Genomic DNA, 16,989 nt, shown 5'->3' on the forward strand with positions numbered 1-16,989 from the left:
TTTAAGCCTCTTAAGAAAGTGGGTAACTGTCAAACTTTTATGTTATTTCATAACATAGAACTGTTTATGATTGTGACTTACAGATATTTATACCAGCAAGATTACTGTAATATACAAAACAGGGTGAGATTTGGTATGGGCCTTGATGGAGAATATTATTTTTGGCAGGCAGATGGAAGGAGGAATAACTATCTTAGTGAAGGCACAAAGGTGGCAAAGTGAGACAGTGAATACATTTATTTGGCTTGAACAGGGATTTGGAATAGGGGAAAAACAGGCTTAGCTCTGGAAAGGCAAGGCAGTTGGATTAACCAGACCCTTGAATTGTAGCTTAAGAAGCTTGGAAGTTGTCCCGTAGGGAGGTGAGTAAGGTGTCTTATTTCTTATTCTACAGATGACACTATTGAAATAGTATTCTAAAAAATTGATCTGGCTGGGGATTACAGGATGCACTGAAAGGAGGAAAATCTCCTGTAATGAGGGAAGAATTCGTAAAAGATGTGGTCATGGAAATAGAAAGTATAAAAGATATAGAAATTTAAATTTAACCATTTTGCTGAGTAGAATATACTCTAATATGTGTTTCATGTCTAATTGCCCTGTCTCTCTTTTGCTGTTACCTAATGTTACAGTCAACAAATTCAGACAAGCTAGTTGTTTCAAACATTTGGGATGTTTCAGGAGGCACCTGGTTGATTAACAGGAACGTTCACTTTCCAGAGAGTTGATTTGTAATATACAAATTTACAGTTTACAGCCCTGTCTTTTTCTGTCATCTTCTGGAAAGTTATCAAGAAAATAAAAGTGACACAGACAAAGAAAAATAACTGACTCCAGGAAAATAAGGACAGTGCAAAATAGAAAAGAATCTAGTTTGGGATTGAGCACTCTCCTTTAGTACCATCGATACAAACTGAAGGAGTTTTTTTTCAAGTACATTAGCATCAACACTTTATCACTCAATGCACTAGGTGGAATTAATGTGGAATTGGAACTGGCATCAAAGCCAATGAATGCAAGTATGGAAGCCTATAGCCTTCAAAATAAATGAAATAATAAAGAAATGAGTCTTTTGGAAATTGTAGAGAGGTGGAAAAGAGGGGACTGTGGAAAGCAAGCTGTCATTCTCAATTCAGACTATATTCATATGAGGAGAATTTCTGTCAGGTTACATAAAGATGGTTTTTTAGACAGTTATGTCATCCAGGTGTGAGAAGTGTATCCTGCTGTGTTATTAGGAATAGTTTCCTGGTAGGGGATACCTTCTACTGTCAGACATAATGATCAATCTGCCTTACTGTAATAGTATAATTTTAATTTAGTCCTTGGGCCAGATTTCAGTTAGACATGTAAGACCCTGTTGCAATGTTAGTTTGTATGTAGTGTATAAGAATGTCTACTTCGCCATACGTGGCTGCTGGAACAGAAGACATAATTCCTAACTCATTTCATTGCCAAATGTCATGCTCTTGCCTTTGCTTACATTTTGTTTTTCTTTCTTTCTTTCTTTTTTTTTTTTTTTACTGATTATTTAGTCCTCTGGCTTTCACATAGACAGCCCCTTCAGAAATTCAGCATCTCAAAGATGCTCAAGTTTTCATCATTACAGAATGAAAAGGAAAAGGTCTTTTAACATAGTCTGAGAAAAAGGTAACTGTCTTAGGGGCTGTTATAGCAAAAATACCATAAACTGGGTGGCTTATAAATAATAGAAATTTATTTCTCACAGTTCTAGAGGCTGGGAAGTCCAAGATCAAGGTGCTGGCAGATTTGGTGTCTGGTGAAAGCTGGCTTCCTCATAGAGGGCACATTCTTGCTGTGTCATCAGATGATGGAAGGAACAAGAAAGCTCTCTGGAACCTCTTTTATAAAGGCACTAATCCCTTCCTAAGGATTATGACCTAATCACCTCCCAAAAGCCCTAGCTTCTAATATCACCTTGGGGATTAGGATTTCAACATATGAATTTTGAAGGGACACAAACATTCAGACTATAGCAGTAACTCAGAGGTCTTTGAAACAGAGTCCTTGTTGCCCTCTTGAGAAATTAAGATAAAATACCATTTCTTTGCTCCTTCTTTTCTGATGATCCTTAAGCCTGGAGAAAAAAGATTGCATTGATTTTTCAGTCAGGATAGTCCTTGCTATTCATGAGCTCTTCCATAGATTGATTGGATACTGACCTTAGTATAACTTTTAATCCTTGTTCTTAATTCTGCTGCTGGAAGCCACAACATAATAATAAATAACAGAATAAAAATAGCCAATTTTATAATTACTTATAATTTGCTAACATTTTATTTTTGAGACCATATATTTTAGCCATTTCTTTCTGAGCGCTCTTTAAACATGCTTTAATCTGTATACTTATCCTTTGAGGTAGTTGTCATTATTCCCATTTAGAACTGAGGAAATTGTAACCTAAAAGGTTTAAACAACCTTCACCCAACTAGTAAATGACTAACCCAAGTAAAGAGTATAACTCAGTTCGAAGATCACTTTGTTAAGAATTACACAATGCTACCTTGTGCAGGTCTATTGTGCTGTGGGAAAAGTTCTTTAGAGGCAAGTCAAAGGTCAGTAGGTCACAGGGGTCATGAAAGAACAGAGTATTGTAGTGCTCATTTGCTAAGAGCTGTTCAAATGATATCTCCTTCTTCTCTAAAAATTCCCAACTTAATTGAAGTTCATGCTACTAGGTTGCACTACCTACTTCCCTCTGAGTTTCCCAATACTACCTTGTATCATTCCATTTACTTATGCAAATACTTCTAATCCCATAATTTTTTTGGCCTGAGTGATGAACTCAGTTTCTTCTGGCCCTATATTGTTTTAGCCATGTTTCAGAATCCACCCCATGTTCACATTCCCTTCACTCCTCTCACAGGTTAGTTTAGATATGAGAGTTTTCCCCTTACACATAGTCTTTAATTCTTTGCCCCTCTGTCTTTTAGTCAGAATCATCTGATTAACCTCTTTCTCTGGGTAAACCCAACTGAGCAACTGAATAGTGCTAGGAAAATTCTCTAGGATCTATGAATTTTAAATTGACTTTTAATGCTGTCAGACAATTCTACTGTACTTTCTCATTTTGTTGAGATGACTGTCTCACATTTTTCACCTATATTATTCAACTCTCTTGTCATCCCATTCTCTGTTGGTTGTTTGCTCCATAATTCCTAGAAAAAATGGAGGCAGTCAGCTGATCACCAAAGCCAGTAATTTTATTTCACTTTTGTATGCATTACACTCCTTTCTTCTCATATAAACAGAGGTGTTCTTGTTCTACACGAGCCCAATCCCTCCACTTGTGCTATAGCTCTTGCCACTCAAATAATCTTCCATTGGCCCTATTTCATTTACAGTAATTCAAGCTGCTAAAAAAATATGCCAAAATATGTAAGATGACCACACAATAAATAAGTTCCTAGCACAATAATTCAAGACCAGAGAGCCTGATCTACAAATGGCTTCCCTCCATTTAATGATTCAGAGACTAAGGCTTCTTTTGTTTTATTAACTCAGATGCCCTGGGGCCTTGTCATCAGAAGGGAAAGGAGAACTTGGAGCATGGTATGCATATCCGTTACTTAAAAGGACACACATCACCTTTTCTCACATTCCGTGGGTGAGAACTAATTACACAGCCATACCAGGAAGTGAAGTGGACAATATAGTCTCTAATAACAGGCAACTACTTATAAGAAAAACTCTATGTTTTAAAAGGATGATCAGAAAATATGGTGTACAATAAGTATCTTTTCCATAAGGACCCAAAAAAGAGATCAGATGAGTAGATAGTCTAATTTTTTTTAAATCTTATAGCTTTTTTCCTTTAAAACATGGAGAACAAAAGTTTCAAAAAGAAAAATGTACCAATTAATAAAAGACATCCATATTGAATCATTATGTTGTACACTGAAACTAATATTATGTGTCAATTATACCTCAATACAAAAATTAAAAATAAAAGCAAACATAAGACCCAGTTGTATGTTGTCTACAAGAAACCACTTTAAATATAAAGTACATATTGGTTAAAAAAAGGGGTGGAGAAAAATATACTATGCTAATACTAATCAAAAGAAAATAGGAGTGGCTATATTAATTTCAGACAGACTTCAAAGCAAGGAAACTTATCAGTAATAAGAAGGGCATTACATGATCACAAAGGGGTCAATTCTCCAAGGAGATGTAAACATCTTTAATGTGTATATGCTAAAAACAGAGTGTCAAATTACATGAGGCAAAAACTGAAAGAAATTCAAAAAGAAAGTAGTTGAATTTACTATCATAGCTGGAGACTTCAACACTCGTCTATCAGAAATGGACAGATCCACTCTCACAATGTATGCATATATCAAATCACCATGATGTACACTTTAAATATCTTACAATTTTACATGTCAGTTACATCTCAATAAAACTGAAATTTTAAAAAAAGAAATGGACATATTCAACAGGAAGAAAATCAGTAAGGACACAGTGGAACTCAACAATACTATCAACCAACTGGATATAATCAACATCTACAGACTCCTTCATTCAACAACAGCAGAATATACATTCTTCTCAAGATTACATAGAACATTCACTGAGATAGACCACATTTTGCGCTATAAAACATATGTAAACAAATTTAAAAGAACAGAAATCATACAATGTCTGCTTTCAGGCTAAAATGGAATTAAACTAGCATTCAATAACAGAAAGATAATGAGAAAATCCCCAAATTTATGAAGATTAAAAAACACTTCTAAATAACACATAGATCAAAAAAGACATGTCAAGAGAAACTTTAAAAAGTTTTGAACTAATGTACACAAATGTAAAATGCAAGCTATAAAACTACTAGAAGATAACACAGAAGAAAATCTAGATAACCTTGGGTTTCATGATGACTTTTTAGATACAATATCAGGGATCTTACATGCTTCATTAAAGAAATAATTGATGTTGGGCTTCATTAAATTAAAAAGTTCTGCTTTGGGAAAGATAACGTCAAGAGAATGAGAAGACAAGCCATACGCTACAATGTTTGCAATAGACATATCTGATAGAGGATTGTTATCTAAAATACACAAAGAACTCGTAAAACTCAGCAAAAAGAATACAAACAACTCACTTAAAAAATGGGCCAAAACCTTAACAGACGCCTCATCAAAGAAGATACATAGAAAACAAATAAGCATATGGAAAGATGCTCCACAAAATATTTCATCAGTGAAATGCAAATTAAAACAATAATGAGATACTACTAGACAGCTATTTGAATGGCCAAACTCTGGAACACTGACAAACCAAATGCTGACAAGGATGTGGAGCAACCAGAATGTCATTCATTGCTGGTGGGAATGCAAAATGGTACCACCACTTTGAAACAGTGTCATGTTTTTTGCTTTTTTGGGGGTTTTTTGTTTTGTTTTGTTTTTTATAAAACTAAACATACTCTTCCCATACAATCCAGCAATAGTGCTCCTTGGTATTTATCCAAATGAGTTGAAAGCTTATGTTACACAAAAACCTGCATGAAAATATTTATAGCAGCTTTATTCGTAATAACCAAAATTTGGAAGCAACCAAAATTTTCTTTAGTAGGTGAATAAATAAACTATGGTACCTCCTAACAATGGGATAGTTTTAATACCAAAAAGAAATAAGCTATTAAATTATAAAAAGACATGGAAGAATTTTAAATTCATTTACAAAGTGAAAGAAACCAATGTGATGATTCCAGCTGTATGACATTCTGGAACAGTCAAAATTACAGAGACAGTAAATGGATCAGTGCTTGGCAGGAATGGGAGCATGGAAGGTGGGGATAGGGGTGAATCTGTGGAGCACAGAGGATTTTTAGGGCAGTGGAAATACTCTGTATGGTACTATGATGATAGGTATATGTCATTATACATTTGTTCAAACCCTGAGAAGGTACACACCAAGAGTGAACTCTTAATGTAAATTATGGACTTTGAGTGATTATGATGTGTCAATATAGGTTCATCAGTTGTAACAAATGTACCACTCTGGTGCAGGATGTTTATCATGGGGGAGGCTATGCATGTGTGGGGCAGGGGTATACAGGAAATCTTTGTAACTTCTCAATTTTTCTGTTTTTCTCAGTTTTGCCTAAAGCTGCTCTAAAAAATTATCTTAAAAAAAAAAAAAAGAGGCCAATGTGGCCAACTGTTTTGAATGCTGCTGAGAAATTGGATAAAATGAGAAGGGGGTAGTAACTATTGAAATTGTAAAGCTCTAAGTCATTTTTAACTTTAACAGAAGTAATTCTTATAGGCATTTGGGAAATAATAGTGTGGTTCTGCTGAAGGGAAAAGAAACTTTTTTTTGCCGATTGTCTGTAAACAACACTTTTGAAAACCTTTGCTGTGATGGTGAGTTTAGAAGTGATGCAGTAAGTTGAAGGATGGCATGGTTATTTTCAGTAAGTGTATGGCTATGTGAGTAAATGAATAAAGGAAGGTATAAACATAACGTAAATATTTCTGAAATTCTTTGAAATTGCTATTTTCATACAAATGTCAGGTAAAATAGCACATTTATTCATAATGTTTCATCTTTATCCCACTGAAAGATAGATATATGGCTTTTTTGGCTGTTGTTACTTTTTCATAAATAATGAGATTTTCTTGATTGGAATGCTGTCAGCCTTCAGAAACCTGTCTTGGCAGCATGCCACTTCCTTCTTCTCACTTATGTTACCTCTTCCTTTTAAATAAACAGTTCCCACACAGATAGGCTTCAATAATGAATTCTAATTACTTTAAAAAATCTAAACAAAATGTCTAGCATTATATTTCACTACCTGAATGCAGGGAATTTAGTTCAGAGGAATCGCTACCATCTTTATGGCTCTCCACATTAGAAGGAAAACATAATCTAAAAGTAGTTGTATATGCTTTTATATCCTTTTTAGACAAAAAGGATATTTTAAATGGCCAGTTCTTAACAAGAACTCCCACATTGTTTAGCTCATAGAGGAGGTCACATAAGCATGTATTTTTTTTTTTTATTATTACACAACTCCCCCAAATAGCACATTCTCCAACTCAATTTCTTTTCAGAGCTCAGGAAACGATATTTCTAAATATCTGAAGACCAGATGTCATCTTCTGCCTATTGTCAAATTATTCCCTTTTGTCTGATGCCATAGATTCTGAGCAAGAAGCCATGAAGGTGAAAGGGTAATGAGAATGTACACTGGGGGCTGTTGCCACCAGGACCTCCATATCAAGGTGCACAGGTTGTGCATTTCACAGAGATGCCTGTCCCTGGGAGTGAGAGTCTGAAATCTACTTTACAATTCGCTCCTTAAAGAGCTGTTTATCCCTGAAGCAAGAGGTGTCTTTTCCTAATTTGTTCACACATTCTGTTTATAACTCATACGATGACGCTATGTCAACTGGTGGTAGCCCTGATACCCACTTTTTAGAAATAAAATCAAGACAACACAAATATGTAGCACCTATGTGCAGAATTGTCTGTTATTTTTTTTCACAGCCTGCTTCTCTTTTTTTTTTTTTAAACTCCTTATCACACAATTCAAGAATTAACACATTTATTGGCATTCCACCCCATGCACTTTCCTAGGAATCTTGTATACTTTTTCTTTTGAAATTCTCTAAAACAACCCTTTAATGTAGATATTGTTACTTTCACTTTAAAGAAGAGGCAGTTGAGATTCAGAGAGTTTAATTAACTTGCCAAACACCTAATAAATAGCAGAAACAGCTTTCAAGTCCATGACTCTGAAGCCAAAACTCATTTCCTTCTCAATATGCATTTTAATACTTCTGTGATCAGTTTTCTTACCATAGAAATGTCTCTCACTGGTGAACTGCTCACAATATTCCTTTTAAAGTACATAAACCATGCCACTGAAGCCTCACAATTACAGTATAGACCAGAAAGAGCAGATAATAATACCTTAATTCCACAGATGATAACACTGAAGCCCAGAAAGACTAAATGACTTGTCCTTGGCCACAGCCTCTAAATTATAAAAATAGAGTAAGACCACATCTTCAGATTCCTTTTTTCTTGCTCTGTCCCTCTTTACTACACATATCCTGTTGAATGCATTTAATTTTTATATCAGAATCAAAAAGCCTTTGATATTTTCATTTCTAGCTAAGATAGTATAAATGAAACCAGATGTAACCTCCTGCTTGAAACAGTAAAAAAATTTGGCCAAATAGATAGTAATAATAATTTTCAAGCTATCAGGCTGCAAAGGACAGTGAACCTTGAGAGATGAGAAATAGATAATATGAGCCTTTCAATTCTCTGTCTTGAGAAAAATTCCACAGTGCTGCCCAAGGAGAGAAATAGCTTGGCAGTATCTCTGAATTCAGGAGATGGAACCAGGTGTCTGGAGAGCCAAGGTGACTAGAGTTTGTAGGGCACACTGGAGATCTTCAGAGGGTTCTCGCCAGTCTCCAACAGAGTATGTAAACATATGACGAAGCTATGCTAGGCTGGGGAAGAACCAACAACAAAGATTAGAAGAAACAATCTCGAAAGCTTACACATGACCGAAAGTAACTCCTTTTACCACCAGCCGGAATGGAAAACCTTATAATGCATAGGATATTAGATAGAGTTCTGAGAAGGGTTTTGCCTCAGTAGGAGTGTGAGAGATGGAGGATTAGCCCTCGACTAAATCTGACCTGGTCTCTCCTAAGATAGATTAATATCAGGAACTGAAAGAATTAAACTGTTTACAATTAATTTAAGCACTATCCAGACTAAGGCACAATAATAGTTATTAAAAATGCAAATATATCTAGCACACAAGATATAAAATTCTGTAATTTATTTTGAGTTAATTTTTGTATATGGGTTAGGTATGAATGTGGATATCAAAGTGTTTCAGCATCAATTGTTAAAAAAAAAACCCAAAACTATCTTTTCTCCACTGAACTGTCTTTTTACCTTTCTTGAAAATAAGTTGTACATGTATGTGTGAGTCTGTTTCCAAACTCTCTATTTGTTTCTTTTATCTATTTGTCTATCTTTGTGCCAGTGCCACACTATCTTGATTATTGTAGCTTATAATAAGCCTTGGAATTGGGCAGTGTTTATTCTCTAAATTATTGCTCTTTTTCAAAGTTATTTTGGCTACTCTAGGTCCTTTACATCTTCACATGTGTTTAAGATTCAGTTTATTGTTTTCTACACACTTCATACACACACCAACACAAAGTCTGCTGAGTTCTGATAAGGATTGCATTTAACCTATAGATCAATTTCAGGAGAACTGTCATTTTGAAGATATTGTCTTCCCACCATGAACATGGTCAATCTCTCAGCTTATCTAGTTCTTAAATTTCTCTTAGCCATAATTTGTAGTTCTTGTTTACAGGTTTTACAGATCTTTGGTCTGATTTATCCCCAAATATTTCATATTTTGGTACTATTGTTTATCATATTATATCTTAATTTCAACTTCCAATTGTTTGTTATTCATATATAAAACCAAAACAAAGCAATTTTTTATATTGATCTTGTATCATGAAAACTTGCTAAACCCGGTAGTTTTAGTATCTTTTTTGTTGATTCCATCAGATTTCTACAAGGAAGATCATTTCATTTGTGAGTAAAGACAATTTCACTTCTTCCTGTCCAATTTGGATGCTTTTTATTTTTCTTTCTTACATGTTTGCCCTGGGTATAATATCCAGTAATACGTTCGATAGAAGTTCTGAGAACAGAACTTGTCTTGTTGCTGATCTTAGGGTAAATCATTCGATCTTTCACCATTTAGTATGATTTTAGCAGTAGTTTTTTCATGGATACCCTTTTCTGTTTTAACTAGATAAATTGATTTCTGTTACCTATAGTGGAATCCTGACTGATACAGATATTGTATAAAGAAAACAGGTACATTTTGTGTGAAATTAAAAGTGCTTCTCATCACACCAATGCACACGGAAATCCATCCTCTCTCCCACTTTCTTATATAAGGTCCTTATAGTAGGGCTAGGGCTAGGATTACCATAACAAGATACTATAAGACTAGATAACTTAACAGAAATTTACCTCTCACATTTCTAGAGGCTTGAAGTCCAAGATCAAGGTGTCAACAAGTTTAGTTTGTCTTGATTCATCTTCCTTGTCTTGAAGATGGCTATCTTCTTGCCCTGTCCTCATGACCTTTTCTCTGTATGTGCGCATCTCTGCTATCTCTGCCTCACCTTATAAGAACACCAATAATATCGGATTAGGGTCCCACCTTTATAACCTAATTCAATCTTTATTACCTCTTTAAAGGCCTTGTCTCCAAATACAGTCACATTGGGGGAGCAGGCTTTCAACATAAATTTGGGGAGAGGGGGATGCAATTGAGTCCATAATAATCATATTATTAATTTCTAGTTATGTGTCTGTATAGAGTTATTTTTTATTGAAATTTAGCTGACTCTCATATATTTCCAACAATTTTAAACATATTTATATAAGATAACTTTACAGCACTATTATTACTATGTATATTGCTGTATATCTGTCTTTATCTTAGCAATTAGCTCCAAGTTTTGTACCATAGAAGTGATAAAGGTGTCAATGGCATAGGCTTTGCAATTAAACAGATCAAAATTTTATTTCTGGTATCACCTTTTAAAAGCACAAGCTCTAATATCAGAAAGAATAGGGTTTGAATCTTGGCTTCACTACTTAGCAGCTCTAGTTCTTGTTCAAGTTGCTTTAACTTGCTCACTCTTACATCCTAATGTGTAAAACAGAAAGAGAGCTTGTGACTGTTAAGTGCATGTAGATGTAAACACTTTATGAAGTGTACCTGGGACACAGTTAATGCCAGACACACATTGTTGTTTTTACTATGATTTCGTTTCTTCTTTTCCTGAATTATGGAGACAACACTATCTAAGCAGGCTGGATTGTCTCTTGCTAGGTCAGCATCAGCGCTTGTTCATCCTGACTAAAGCTGGGAATTGCTTTCCTAAGAATTCTCTTTGGGGTGTGGTTCCAAGTTAGAGTTTGCCAAGGAGAACTCATTTAAGATTAAGAAGTAGGTATAGGTCAGACACAGTGGCTTTATTCGATGGGGTGGTTAGAACAGAAAAGGCAGCTTTGCAGATGTTTCCTTGAAATTTCACTTGTGATCCTACTTCTGAGGCTTGGATTCTCCATCTGTGCTCGTGCTTGAGGGTGAAGAAGTTACTGTCCTGTTTCCTAGCCATAGCTTTCCTGACCTTCATTGTTAAGCCTTCTCTTCATTACACCTTAGTCATCATATTAACCCCCACTTAACTGTGATATGTGAAGAGGATGTTCTTTCCTGCAGGAACTCAAATTGATAAACTAGTAGGGGGTCATAGATGTTATTAAATAAATTAACACCCATCTTAAAAACATACTTAGCACAGTGCCTGACACATAGGATGTGCTCAGTAAATTATTCTTTTCCTCTTTCTATACTGTATTTCATGAGTATAGAAGTATATAGCTATATATCATATAACTATATATTACATAAGTATACATTAAATTCTATAATTATTCTTTAATGTTGTTACAGTTATTAGTCCCATTTTATAGACCGGATACCTGAATTTCAGTAAGTTAACTTACCCAATAGCTTAAAGAGGAAAAAAAAATATATTAGACCTGGGATTTACACCCAGATCTGGCTGATTCTAAGCCCCATATACTTTTCATAAATCCATTTTGTCTACACGGATCAAACTTAATGAAAGATTCATGCTTTGCAGAATATGATTTCTGCTTCAGATGTCACAGATCAGCTTCTGATTATTCTTAAGAAATAATAGTGTAAAAGATCCAGTCATGAACTAGATAAGCCCCACATAAAAAATAAAGTTTTAATGTCTAGAAAAAGAGACAAGAAATTTCGATCCTTATATTGATAGCAATTAGTTTCTAAATGCCTGATGTAACAAACTTTGTTAGACTAGAGATAATTTGAGTATTTATTCTAGCTTTGAAATTTTGAACATGTATATAATATTCTCCCACCATGAGAGATATTTTAGTTAGGGTAATAAAACCTGCTATAATAGCTACACCCCAAATTATCAGAGGCTAAACACAATTGAAGTTTATTTTTCAATCACATAAGCCCAAACAGGTGGATTTGATAGGTGGACAGTCCTCTTGTAAGATGTGATGTAAAGACCCTAGCTTTTTCCACCTTATGCTCTTTCAATATTTAAAATGTGGATTCCATTGTCACCTTGCTGTTCTGCATGAAGACAGCAGAGTGGGAAAAACCTAGAGGATCATGGTGAGAGGGTTGTAGGGGCCTGGCCTGAATGTGGTATGTATTATTTCTGCCGCATAAACTATAAGCAAGCTACGTTGTCAAACCCACCTACTAAGGATGGTGAAAAATGCAATACAGCCATGTGTACAGAAAAGAGAAATGAGATTGAAATTCAGAAAGGAGACTGCCACAAAGTGTAATATCTTTTTCTTGGAATCAAAAATATTCTAAATCCAGAAGCTTAGGAAGCAATGATAGCTTGAATAAAGTTATGCATAGAAACTTAGATTGGTTCCTGCATTAAAGTAAGAATAAAGTTCAGTCAAGAGTGAAGTTTATTGAAAGTTCATAGAAATGATACTGGTAACAGTGTTTCTAGTTACACCAATAAAACTAAAATAATAATTATAATAATGAGATTAAAACTAATGAGAGATGTCAGACCATTTTCTAATACCTTTATGAATTTTTAAAAATTAATCCTCTCAGTAACTCATGAGATAGCTTCTAATGACTTCAGTGTTCAGTCAAAGAAACTGATTTACATAAATTATTTGTTTAAAATTATACAGCAACATGGTGGACACAGATTTGAACTCAAATATTTGGACTCCAACATCATGCTCTACACTATAGGTAATCCCCTTTATAGCTTAGCATCCTAAAATAATTCAAGTATTTTTGCCTCATCTAATCTTTTTAAATATTACAGCTAATAAAATCAGAAAAGTTTATTTCCTGTTGGCAGCATATATTTAAAACAAGAAGCCTTGTGTGTTTTTATTATAGTAGCTTAAAGAAGAAAAGCATAGAACTAGATAGTTTCTCAGCTTCCTCCTATTCCCATGTGTGTGTAATTTCAAAGCATACTTTAAAGTGTGAAGTAGCTGCATGCAACTACATTAGTTTCTTTAGCAGGAAACCAGAGCTTCCAAGGAAATCTTTTTAGAAAGTGCTAAGGGCCAGGGTGTGAAATAGAGGAAGTGACGATGCATACCTGATGGCAAATTATTCTATTTTGTTATGTGATCACTCAAGCAATTGTTGGCTGGAGAGCTCTGCTACCTGCTCCTTTGTCACATCTGTCAACAAAACTGCATTGTTCCTTTGGCTCAGCTCTCCCAGGCCAAACTTCTGCTTAAAGAATATTTTCAGATGTTGCTTTCACTTTTCAATAAGCTTCAAAAGAGCATAGCATCATGGTTCATAATTGCATGGTATGCTCCAGCTCCTCTACTGGTGTATGTTTGGCTTTTTTATCCAGAGTTGGAAAGATGTGAGTTCACTTTGCAAAAGGAATTGCATTTTCTTAAAATTGCCTCTTCATGTCTGGATATACAGAATCGGATAATGCCAATCTCAGTTTGATAGAATTCTATTACTAAATCATCGTAATTGATAATATTCCTTTCATTTTTCCTTCAAGTCAACATTGTTTTTCAGCTTAACATATTAGATAAATAAAACTCAGAAACTCAAGTCAATCCACAGTTTATTTAAATACATTCTTTGAAAACAATCATACATTTTTTGATAGCAAGAGAGCTAATTGGGATCAGTAGCTGGGTTTACATACAAATTTTCTAGGAGTGTGCAGGGTGCTTATAAATGAATGAAGTGTGAGGTTAAAGTTATTTGTCTTTAAAGTTAACAAGTACATATTGATAGGGTGATTTTTTTTTTCTTCATTTACCATAAGATACTTGTGAAGATAAACCCCAGGAGTGAATTTACTTGAGAGAATCTCTTATCTTTTTCTTCAACATAGAAGGCCCATTAAAAAAATCAATTTGGAGATTTTAAGACAGTAGTATTGACACTCTCCCTAGGGATTTTGAGACCTGGTGTGACATTGCAAAGAGTAGAGGAGGACATGAAGAATAAGCTTTTTTCAACTAAGGCATTTGGTTGTTAGTGCAAATATAAATTAAGCTAATTACATAAAGTAAAATGAGATATTATCCTTCTAATTACCTCAAACAAGAGAAAATACATTGATTAACTACAATATAGGGCCATACAAAATATTCTGAAATGGGTATCTAGAATACATTCTAATGGTGTACACATCGACACTTTGCAAAATTCAATTTTCTGTGAAATGTAATGCAAATTACAATGAAAATTATAATTTATTACCATGCAATAGTGCTATTGATTTAATTTTTCAAATATATTTCTTTAAGATTAAATGTTGTAAAAATTCTTCCTTTACAACTCACATATAGAAGTTATTATAATAGTACAATGAGTATGTATTGATTTGGAGTGTTGTAGAACAATTAAGTTGGAATTTGTTTAAATTCTATATTTTAATTAGCATAAAATGTGATTAGAACATCTATATTAAAATTTGATAATAGCTTGGGTATTGGATTTTACAGAATTAGTAATAATTTTCTTAGATGGGATAATAATCTAAGGTTATGCTAGAGAATGTCCTAAATCTTTGTAGACACATGGTTAACTATGTAAGGCTTAAGTGTTACGATATCTCAAATACTTTGAAAGTATTCAGTAAATTTAGGTAGATGATAGATAGAAAATAGATAAATGTAGCAAATATGGCAACATATTGATAATTGTTGAACCTAGGCTGTGAGTATAGTGTAGTAAAACCTTCCTTTAACTTTTTGTATATTTGAAAATATTAATAATAAAAATGTTGAAAAAATAAAACAATTATAAATCAGAAGAAAAAACTACATTGCACAATTATCATGTATACAATGTAAATTTTTAGAGTTTGTGGGTAAATATTTTCTTATGTTCTTTTGCAAAAATAGCATAGTAAAATAGCTAAGGACTATTCTGTTTACTAATTATCAACAGGATCTGTGTTTGCAATATTTATTTTTTAATGTTATATACCTTCCTGCATCTCCACTTGTATATACTTGCAAGTGTCATACTTACTGTAAATAATTTTAAATACTCAGTGATATCAATGGATATGTGTGTAAATGAACTTTAATTATAACCTTGGGGTAATCGTTCAAGTGAGTAATTCACATTAGGAATTTACTCAGCTCTTCAAAGAACTTAAATACTTAATAGGAGTATACATTCCAAAGGTGGCCACAGTAAGTTCTTTAGGATATTACTGCATAAATAGAAATTAGCTTAGGAGATAATAGAATTTTTCTTTGTTGCAGTGAGTGGTATTCAAGATATGTAGTTGACTAGAAATATGGACCAAGCACTACTACCCCTGTATGAACCATGAATGGAGAATATGCAGTCTGCAACCTTCCAAGTGGAGCCTTGAATCTAGAACTCTATCAGTTTTCTGTCCTTTCATTTAAGGGAAGTTTGTGTAGATTGCTCTGATAGGAAGATTAGTTGATTTGGCCAGAAGAATGGTATTGTCTTTACCTTGAGAACTGAGACCATCTTTGCCAATACCTAAGACAAAATCACATCTGTTTTTGCAGCAAAAAATTTTGCCTGGTTATATAGGACCATACACCAATAACTTACTTTTGTGTTTGCTTCAGAAAACTCTGACAAATTAATTCATGAGTGACAACAATCTGCACACCTAGGCAAACATCTTGCTTATCAAACAGCAGTTTACTTGTCAAGACTTGCTTGAAGATCTTCACTTCTCTGTGTCTACCAATCCTCAACCATTATGTCAACCACTTTGCCCAATACCAATCAATTCTATACCTTGAAAGATCTGCCTCAAAAAAACTTGAACCCAGACCGTAAAACCCTGTAACCTGTCACTTCTGACTTCTTCCTTTGGAGACCCTTCTAAGACTCTATCAAGGTGGTGTTTTTGCTTCCCGAAGTGATTTCTAATCACCTTGATTTATAGGTTGTCTAGCAATATTTGGGGGTATTCAACAACCTCAAAATGAACTCTTGTTATAAGGAATTTGTCAGACTGCCTAAAAGGACAAAGTGCAAGGACTTTACTAACTTACGCCTGCTTGTAAATTAACGTTTGATGTGGTAGAACTTGGTCTGAAACTAGCTTTCGTCAGAATATAACACCTGTTGGTTGAGTTTGTGTGGGAGAAACCTATAGCCATTCACTTATCTCTAACGTTGCAGGCCAAATATATCCACTAAAACTTCAGGGAAATTGGGAATGGTCAAATTGGCTTATATCGTTTTGCAAAAGCAAGGTAAATGACATGGGTGGGGCATCGTAAAGAACGTATGCTATTACTGAAATGTGTATTCCTGATATGAAGTCATGACAAGGAATAATATTTCTTACACATACCCCCCAGTGTATTTTTCTCTGTAGGAAAAGATAAGTATTTTAGTAAACAAAAGAAAAATGTTAATAAAATGAACTAACTAAAATCAGTATCCAGGGAAAAAGATTAAAATAATAGTTGTAATGTCCTATTGCCAGAAAGTTGCTATGCCATCAAATAACCTTAAACCACATATATATTATATTTCCTTATATAGACACTCAAATTTGACTATATGACTGAAAGTGAATAGAATGTTGCCTAAAACTAAAATTTTAAATAATCCTTATCTTTGGAAATATCACAAACCCCCAGAGTCTAGCATAAGGTAAGATTTTAATAATACTACACATGATATCAGTCAGTGTAATACTTGCAAAATAGTGACATATTGCTGTGGCCTTTGGAAAAAATTATACAGTAATTAAAGCTTGTTTGTAGAATTATTCTCCTCTCTTCTTGGTTTCCTCAAGATCTTAGTCTATGTAGAAATGGAGTTTTGAGTATTTATTC

General features: G+C 34.1%; 1 long non-coding RNA gene across 2 annotated transcripts in view; it reads right to left on the minus strand.

Moving 5' to 3' along the window:
• Positions 1 to 15,708, minus strand: part of LOC309640739 — a 30,315-nt gene extending 14,607 nt beyond the window's left edge. For both annotated transcript variants that reach the window (XR_014252375.1, XR_014252376.1), the window contains exon 1: positions 1,728 to 15,708. This is a non-coding gene — a long non-coding RNA (uncharacterized lncRNA). The remainder of the gene's footprint in view (positions 1 to 1,727) is intronic.
• Between the last annotated feature and the right edge of the window lie 1,281 nt (positions 15,709 to 16,989).

Source organism: Balaenoptera physalus (genome assembly GCF_965194825.1).
Source record: "Balaenoptera physalus genome assembly, chromosome: 13".
NCBI classification, from domain to species: Eukaryota; Metazoa; Chordata; class Mammalia; order Artiodactyla; family Balaenopteridae; genus Balaenoptera; species Balaenoptera physalus.